Raw genomic sequence first — 9,878 nt, 5'->3', positions numbered from 1 at the left:
TCCATCCACCCTTTTTCCCAGCCTCCTCCCTCGTGTCGTCTTCTTATCGCTCCCTCAACTTTTACCATGTGACGGCAGGGAGATGAGTGGGGGCTAAAAACAAATCACGCTCAAACGGAGGCCACAGCACCGGGCTATCAGAGCGTCTCTCACTGTCTCCGGGTGAGTTTGGTGACACAAACACGCCAATGAACCTACAATGAGGGGAAGTATTGCTTCACCCTGATGTACGCCACTCACACTCAGGCTGAGACACACTCAGCTAGTGTGGCTGAGTGACAGAGCGAGGAGTGATCTCATCCTCCGAGACAGACTCAGAATAGAGATGTGTTGTGAAGTCACCTCCACTTCTGCTCGCTCATTCTCTTCCTAAACTAACAAACACTTGTCTGTAGATCCAGTGTTGCCGAGTGTATCCCAGGGTGTGACTTGTGCATGGGAGATTTAAGCTACCGATTTAAGAGTTTACTGTAACTTGCTGGCAGTTAAACTGTATTTCTATCTGCTACTTACTTATTTTACTCATTCCACTTCGCATTGGGCACCTCTTCACTTCTGGAGAGACGTCACTCACTCGGCAACCCCTCCCACATGCAGCGGCCACACACATAGAGGAACAGCGCACCTGCAGCAGACACTCTACATTCACTCCTACAAAAGACTATTTTAAGGCTTGGAACGCATTATTTCCTTTTCCATTAATTGTAATTGGAAAAATCGATTCAGATTTCGAACAATTTGCTTCTCGAACAGCCGTCTGGAACGGATTGTGGTCGAGAACCGAGGTACCACTGTATATATATATATATATATATATATATATATATATATATATATATATATGCAAAGCGCGTGGTGGGTCAACTGATTGGTCCGCGCACGTTATGTTTTTTCCATCTTTTTTCGGGTATGTATGTATTTTCTTTTCGTCTTATGTATACGACGACGACTGGCCTGATGAAATACTGAACCGGAAAAAAGTTTTCAGACACCTTTAAAATTTGACACAATCTTAAATATTATGTTGAAAAATCATGGTTTATTTAATTATTTTCAAAATGTGTGGCTACATTATAGAGGCAGAAACAAATACAAATAATATAAATTTATCCTTATTGTTTGCAAGAAAAATGAACAAAATTAAATTGTTGTTACTTTCTATATGTCATTTGCTCCATGGCCATATTTGAGCACATGCACGATATATACAGGATATAGAAGCATCTACAGACATGACAGACAGCTACATGTGCGTTTTTTGTAAGTTAATATATTGTATTTTATTGGAAAATGTAAAATAGGTAGCTACTTTTTATGTGCAGTATCACAAACAATACTTCCCCAGTGGCATAAATGCACTTTGTTCAAACTGAACTACATGTAGTTTCACAAGCTTCCCAACATGTTTGTGGAGAGGCTTTCATTTAAAAAATAAACATATCTGTTTGGGCAGTAACAACTTCCCCGTATATTGATTTTATTTCAAACATGAACATATAACATGAAAAACTTGAACAGAAATAGTGTAAACACATTAAAAGGTGAAAGTGTAGAAAACAATGCTGTTGTTAATGGTGTTACTGCTGTAATGTTCGATGAACATTAAATCAGATTTAAAGCGGTACTTTGACACAAGACTTTTCAAAGCTTGACCAAACTCATGAGCTACTTGTCTCTCACTATTTTGGAAAATTTAAGAAAACTGCAAGTGCTTTAAATGTCATCAAACCATAACAAAAAAAAGCCCCAATATTGAATCCAAAAACAAACGGAATGAAAACAGAAGGAAATAAAATGAATCAAAACTGAGCTCAGTTGTAAAAACCGTGATATGTTTCATGCTGATGCAAGTTTGAGAATCTCACAAATGCATTATACTTGTAGCAGAGAACTTGTTTGGGGGGAGGTTGTGTTGTCGGGGGTGAAGCGTCGGGGCGATGGCTCGCTGTGTTGTGTGTTCATCTGCACTATGATACACATCAATAATTGAACTCGTCTCCTCAGCTCCCCATTCATTCTATTCTCATCTCTGCCATTTGATCTCCGGACTGCTCCCACCATCTGCAACCAACCTCCAGAAAAACTCTGAAAAACACAACAGTAACAACAAACTTCACATTCCAGACGCTGCTTTAGAAGGTAGAGTGGTTAGTGTCAACATCATTGCTGATGCCCCAACTGTAAAACAACAAAGGACAAAGCTGGAGATGGAGAGAAGGGAGGTCTTCACAGCTTCAGCAAGAAAAGTAAGGAGGCAAGTGAAAGAAGGTAAGGAGATGAGGAGGGGCACATCTGCTCTGGGATGGATGGTGGATATCAAAGGTGATAAATAGAAGAGGAGGCTAAAAGAACAAAGGGAAAGCTGTGGAGCAAGGAAAGATGAACACTACAAAGAAAAGACTGAATGATAAATGGAAGGAAAATAGGAAGGGGACAGAGCAGACATGAATTATGAACGGAATAGGGAGGGTAAGAAGGAAAAGATTTTGAAAAAGGGGGAGATGTAAAGGGTAATGATAAGAAGAGAAGGTTTGTAAAGAAAGAGTGAAAAAGGGAGGAAAAGAAAGACAGCTGAACAGATGGGGAATTTGGGAGCAATATTAAAGAATATGAACGCACAAAAGAAATTAGAATTAAGGCTCAATGAGAGAATGGAAAGACAGAAAAGACAAAGGAAGAAACAAGAGGTTCAGAGAAATGATGGTAGAGAGGAAGGAAAAAAGTGGAGGGAGGGGTGAGGAGGAAAGAAGGGAGGGAAGAAAGATGGAAATTGGTGGATTAAAGAGGGAAGCAGAGAGGGTGAAGATAGATGGAAGTGAAGGAAGAGAGGAAGGAAGGAGGAGAGAGTTGAGAAAGAAGGAATTATAGGAAGGATGATATGTGAAACTTTAAAAGGCAGATGTTTGAACAGACCAACGTGCATCAGCGAGAACGTGCGCGAGGAAATTTAATCTCATGAAAGAGAAGAGGGAAGGAAGCGATTATCCGGCAGAGAAACACATCAGCACACAAACACATCAGAGAATTAAACACACAGACAAAAGTCTGCTGATGACGGAGCGACAACATTGATCATATAATTTACTCCTCTCTATCAAGCGCCGGAGCTATTGATCAAATAATTCCACACGCGGGTCTCAGCCAAAGCCAAATTGCTAAAATGGGGCTGCTCTACTTTAAGCGGGTCCTGTAATGGTTGGGGCATTGATCGCGGCGCTCACACACTCCTGATGCAAACAAACCCCATTCAGCCGCACAAGTCGAGTGCTGAATATGGACGCCACAATCGCACACATCAAAGGGAAGTGAACAGAGCGACACTCCAGCATACTTCCACACAACAAGTGCGCTCTCGGCCGGCTTTTGTGTGTTGCTCTGTTTACCGCGGGTCCCAGAGTCGATCTGTTTGCTTGAGTGGCAGCCAGGTTTTTTAGCCACGACGGGGAGATTAGGGTCCGGCTGAGCAGCCAATTTGACCCCATTTTCAGGCTGATGGCTCAGCGAACCGATTTCCTGCCACCACGTCGCCTGCAGCAACGCACACACACACACGGGCGGCGGGCGAACTTGTTCATGTGTGCGACACTCACAGAGACAGAGCTGGGGTCAAATATGTCAACCATGCGCGTCACAACCAGGATCCCTTTCACCAACATGAATATTTCAGGTGTAGTCACAGCTCACATTCAGGCTAATCTCCAATCACTTCGATCAGTGCATTTATTTGCATGGTGGCAAATAAACTTCCTGAAGCTTCATGTTACACGCTGGCACTGTTGAGACGAGCTCTATGGCCAGAAGAGGCCGCAACATGATGATAAGACGTGAGGACATGAGGCCGAAACAGAAACGTGTAAAGGTATTTAAAAAAAATATGTAATTAAAAAGTAAAAATAATGAAATACATTTTACTTAAAGATCCTCAATAAATATCAAAATATTTTCTATTTTTGTGTTGTTAAATTGTTGTAGTTAAATTTTTTTTTTGATTTTTTTTGTGTAGTTAAATATGATTAATGGAAAAATAGTTTATAAAAGAAATAAAAATGTATTTAAAAAAATAAATCTGTCACTTTCGAGGGTCACATTTTTCAAGTGACAAATTTCTGATGCTGAAAACACCACTAAAATACAAATTCATTCAATATTCTGACACACAGTGGGAGAGTCTATTAAAAAGAGCTCCATGTGGCCTCCTTTCTAAAGGAATAATTGAAACACATGACACATGACGAAAATACAATGTATATATAAAAAAATAATAATAATAATAAAAGTAATATATTTCTCACTGCATTTCATTGATGAAAAATGTATAATTAATTTTAATTCTTTTTTTTTATTTAGGTGAATAAATGGTGATATGTATTTAAACCCCAAAACTATCAGTGTGTGAATGGAAGAAGTGGTCGGTCTGTCTGTCCCAGAAGTACTGTCCACCAGCGAACCTCCAGTCCTGGGCCACCCTGCCCACCCAACTGCATTTATTCCAACAATCGTGTCCACAGACTCAGACGCCGGACTGTGGCGGCGAGAAAAAAAGCGACGCGGGAGAGGAAAGTTAAAGTCATGGAGGGAAGATCAAGTGTGACAGAGAAGGAGATTGGAGGAGAGTCCAGCTGGTGGCAGAAACGGAGAAAGAGATTTATAGCAGTGTGACACCTCCTGTCTCTGCAGCAGCCTCGGCTGGAACATACATGACAGGCCTGTCACACTCTCTTACCCTCCTCGCCCAGAGAGAAGCCACGCAGTGGAGAAAGTCATATATGCCGGATGAGAAAAGGAGACAGGCAGAAGAGGAACATTAGAGGTGAGCTGGAGTCTTCTCTGAAGTTCCTTCTAGTGAGTATAGATAGAAAGATGAACAAACACCACAGATGTGACATGATACGTAAGCTTTGTCTGAAAGGAGGTCATTGTCTGAGTTATAGTTTTGTGCGGGCCGTATATATATATATATATATATATATATATATATATATATATATATATATATATATATATATATATATATATATATATATATATAGGTAGATAGATAGATAGATAGGTAGATATACGCATCAGAAAGACTCCAACCAGACGGCCACAGTTTGCCAACAGCTGCACAAGAAACATGACGAAACGTGAACAAAATAAATATCTCAAGCGTTTGCACTCACCAAACACAAAGCCTGCGGTGGCCGCCTGATTGGAAGTGGCGAACTTTCTCCACCTGGTCTCACGCCGGTGTAGATGCTGGGGAAATACAGGGGCGGAGAACAGTGTGATACACGCTGGAATGTCACCAAACATCGGTGCTTTCATCGCTATATATATATATATATATATATATATATACACACAGAGCGGGATGACTGCAGTCTAATGAATCCCAGCTCAGGTTGGCCTTCAACAGGTCACAAGCACAACTGCACTTGCAACACCTTTCTCACCTGCACGTGGCGGTTTGTGGTACGGGTGAACCGGGCATCAACACTTGTGTCAGCGCAGTCATCTTTCATCCAAGAAACTGTGGGTGATGGGTTTTGTTAGGATTTTGAGGGATTATTGGTTTGTTGTTAAAAACACAGTAAATGGCCTTGTTTCTTAGTTTGATATTTGGAACAGGATCGTGGTAAAATGTATTAATTTTAAGAATAAATGCACAAGAGACATTCGCCAGACGCAAATAGGAAACTTTGTGAATCACGATGCTGTGTTTCAATCACTATAATACTGAAAGTCACGTGACTTGATGCTCAACTGAGCATTACAGCCTTGATGTCGTACCACGGTTTTGACTAGACTCGGGTCGGGATCCTACACATAGCGCCAAATGACACTACACTTACGCTGTCGCTCAAAAAAAGGCAAGTACTATTGTATTCAATTGGGTGGGACCGCCACCGCTCACCTGTCTCCGTCTGTCGGACTGGTGGGCTGAGTAGCTAAATTTAGTTTAAAAAATTCTTCAGGCTTGGACAGAGTTGGGCCAAGCTGTGTTTGAATGGTTTGTGAAATGTTGCCACTCACATCAACGTGGACCCTCTCAGTCCACCTTCCAGCCTGTCTGCGCTCTGCTTGAGTGAGGACCAACACTCCATCTCATCTATTCTCATTGCCTTATACCCCCTCAACTTGCTCCCTCTCATTCACCTGTGTTTCTACTGACCTTCATTCCTGGTTTCCTCATCCTCTGACGTCTTACTATTACCATAAACTACTGTACCATCCACCAACATCATGGTCCATGGAGACCTCTCCCTAACTGTATCCGTCTGCTTCACTGTCCCACTGGCTCATATTCTGCATCACCCTCACAGAGCAGTCGACCACTAATGACGAAAAACTCTTGGAAAATAAACTTCTGCATCGTGCCAATAATTTACTGTTGATTTGAAAGATCTGAGCCAAAAGGCAACATGGTTACTGGTCTTCTACTCTTCTACCTGATCACAGACCGAAGGTAGTGACCAAAGATTGGACTCCAAGTCGAATCACTGCCCCGTTTCCAACTTGGCCACTTTGTTGCTTGCTCTGGCAACTTTCCGAACCCTCTGAGTAGCAACTTTTTTTTTTGCAGTCCCACTTTCATGAAAGGCATGTCTTGAGCCACTGGACTGACCCTTCTACTCACCAAGAATGGCACTGTTCCACTTCCAGGCAGCAAATGAATTAGGTGATTGCCATTTAGCAACTACAAGGACAGCCAATTTTCTTTACTGAGGACTTGGCAAGACTGGAAGCCAATTTTGGTATGAATTCTTATGGCAAAATTAGCTTTGACGTTTCATCGCAAGCAGCGGTGGGTGGAAGTGGTTGTTGTCTGTGTTCTCTTAAACAAACTTGACTTCTTTAACAATGGCTTTATGATGCTGCGGTGGTTTTCTGGATGTCTTGGATCTATTGTTCACTCAGTTATCACTCATCAGTAGTATGTATTTTTTTGGTTTTAACATAGGTTTTTTTTTGGGGGGGGGGGTGATAGTTACTGGTATAGCATCCCAGGATGTGTCTGGTGAGTCTGGCCTATGTATGGATTGAAGGATGGCTGGATGGATGGATGGGTGGACAGACTAATGGATGGATGTTGGATGGAACAGACCATCAGACAGATAGATGAGTGGATAATGGACAGATGGATGGATGGATGGTAGGACAGACCATCAGATGGACAGAGAGATGGATGGACAGATTGATGGATGGAAGGATAGATCATCAGATGGGCAGTGAGATGGATGGAAGGACAGATCATCAGTTGGACAGAGAGATGGAAGGACAGATGGATGGAAGGAAGGATAGACATTGGACACATGGATGGATGGAAGGATAGACCATCAGATGGACAGCGAGATGGATGGAAGGACAGCTCATCGGATGGACAGATGGATGGATAGAAGGATAGACAATCGATAGATGGATGGATGGATGGATTGATGGACAGACTGATGGATGGTGGTTGGAACAGACCATCAGACAGATGGATGGGTGGATAATGGACAGATGAATGGATGGAAGGACAGAACATCGGATGGACAGATAGATGGATGGAAGGATATACATTGGACAGATGGATGTATGGAAGGACAGCCCATCAGATGGACGGCAGATGGATGGAAGCATAGACCACCGGACAGAGGGACGGGCTGATGGATGGGTGGCTGGATGACGCACAGATGGATGGATGATGGACAGACGGACGGAGGGACGGATGGTCGACTGGATGGGTGGACAGACAGAACATGAAACATACGCCAGTAACCCTCTCAGACCTCCCTGTGCTCTCCCCATCTATATTCATGCCAGCAGACGTGGCGGCGGCACCGCAGCATCTCCTGATTTGCATGTGATAAATAAATGAAGCGAGCCGATCAAGAGCGCTTGGTGTGAGAGTCGGGGTGCGCGGACGCTCCTGGAGCCAGGCTGGTTAAAACTGCATGACAGGAGAGAGACGGGGGAGAACCATCAGTCCAGCAGCGTTGTTGAGCAGCAGCGGCTGAAAATCTGGGCGGAGCCAGCGCGGCGACGGCGCGACACCATAATGAATTTCAAATAAGTTCTTCTCTTCAGGAGTAAGTGGCTGGCACGCGCTCCTTACAGCTGGTTTGTTGAGATAATTGATTTTCCAATAGTTTTGAGGGATTGAGGGGGGAGAGGAGGGGAGGACGGGGCGACGACCACCGCGCCGCGTGTAGCACTTCTGAGTGCGTGTGCGCGCGGCGCTCTGGCGAGAGGAGTTACAGCCACGTTTTAATTCAGGCAGGAAAGAGGCCGTGTCGGAATGGAGGCCCGAGCGCGAGCTGTAATTAAACTGATACCGCAGTCGCACACACTCGTGCAGGAAGAGATGAATTTTTCATGTCCCGCACGTTCCCCTTCATCTCCTGGCTGGGCACGTTAGCCTGCTAAAGTTTGGCTCTTTCAAGCGGGCTGAGAACATGGCAGCCGCCCTGCGTTGGCTGCGGCGACGCAGATAACCGAGCATCCGGGACGACAGCGACACAGACTCAATGAGATGCATTAGTGGCAGGATTTGAATTGACAATGTAATTTAGCGCCTCTCTCTCTATCTGTCCCCGGCACTCAGCGCTCGCCCGCTATCTTCTCTGTTTAATTCATCGCTGGAGCGCAGGAGGAGGAAGTGAGGTGAGGAAACTCAAGCGGCCGCCGGGAGTTTCCATCATGAATATGTTTAACACGTGAAACATCAGACGGCGGAGGGCTGGAGGAGGAACAACAAACAGTGTCGGACAAAACAGCCCGTGTCCTTTCGCATCAGGTCTTGGTGAACGAGCTGCGGGGAAAGAAGCAGTCAGGCACGTGTGACCTGACTGTCACACTTTTTTGTTCTAAATCAACAGTTGGCCCCGAACACATCATAAAGGGACAGAGTTTTTCACAAAAAACAGACCGCAAAGGCAGCATGTGTCAAAGCAAAGGTCAGGGGCCAAATCTGGACCGCAAAGTCATCTTTGTCGTCCGCAACAACGTTACATGCAGCTCAAATTCTGATGGCAAAATTACCTTTGACGTTTCATCGCAAGCAGCGGTGGGTGGAAGGGGTTGTTCGTGCTCTCTCACTTCTTTAACAATGGCTTTATGATGCTGCGGTGGTTTTCTGGATGTCTTAGATCTATTGCAGTTATCACTCATCAGTTGCCGCCGAAACCAAACAGCAGAGCAGTTTTGCAGACCTTTGAACAGATAGTAAATAAGTCAGAACTCTACAGTAACCGTTCCTCACATCTCTTGGTTTTGGTTGTGTGGTAATATAAAAATAATAGCACTGATATATCAACAGGGAAAACAAGGTTCCGAACCATAGCACAAAATTATATATAAATATATACAACTATCAGAAAATTATAATTAAGAACTATATAAATTTAACAGTATTCATATTTTAAAACAGACCACTTTTTAATCACCTTTTTCAGGGTTTTTTTTAAATAATGCATTTAGTTTTACTGGATTTAAAATATATGTTTGTCATCATTTTATTTGGGGTGAAAAATGTCCTCTGTTCTCTGTCCACACATCTTCCCATGGAATTTTGACAGTTTCTTGGTCTGAGGGTTTTCATGGCGCGTCAGTCTGCCGTCAGTGATGTATCCTGATATCGTCAATTACCTGTTTTTTTTTCGCCTAGTCCATACACTGCCGAGGACCTGAAATGTCACCGGAGTTTGGAGGCGTATAACCAGATGGTGTGCAGATGGGTCAGGCAACTGTTAAACCAAGTCATCGACGACATTTGCACCTCACATGAGAATGTGACCTATTTAAATATTTTGAGTTTCTGTGCTATTTTGTTTTTGTTATGTCAAGTGTTTTTTTTGTGTGTGTGTGAGGGAACATTCAGAAAACGGAGGCTTGGCATCAATAAATATGTGCCG

The 9,878-nt window shown here is 43.5% G+C and overlaps 1 long non-coding RNA gene across 1 annotated transcript; it reads right to left on the bottom strand.

The window, feature by feature from the left end:
• Positions 1-1,202: 1,202 nt before the first annotated feature.
• LOC128765108 (uncharacterized) lies at positions 1,203-9,172 on the bottom strand. Its single transcript, XR_008415823.1, has 4 exons — positions 9,007-9,172; positions 5,436-5,512; positions 5,163-5,238; positions 1,203-2,085 (listed from the first exon to the last, which is right to left on the bottom strand). It is a non-coding gene; the product is annotated as an uncharacterized LOC128765108 (long non-coding RNA).
• Between the last annotated feature and the right edge of the window lie 706 nt (positions 9,173-9,878).

The sequence above is a fragment of the Synchiropus splendidus genome, chromosome 9, assembly GCF_027744825.2.
Source record: "Synchiropus splendidus isolate RoL2022-P1 chromosome 9, RoL_Sspl_1.0, whole genome shotgun sequence".
In the NCBI taxonomy this organism is placed as follows: Eukaryota; Metazoa; Chordata; class Actinopteri; order Syngnathiformes; family Callionymidae; genus Synchiropus; species Synchiropus splendidus.
This window is presented reverse-complemented; position numbering and strand designations above follow the sequence as displayed.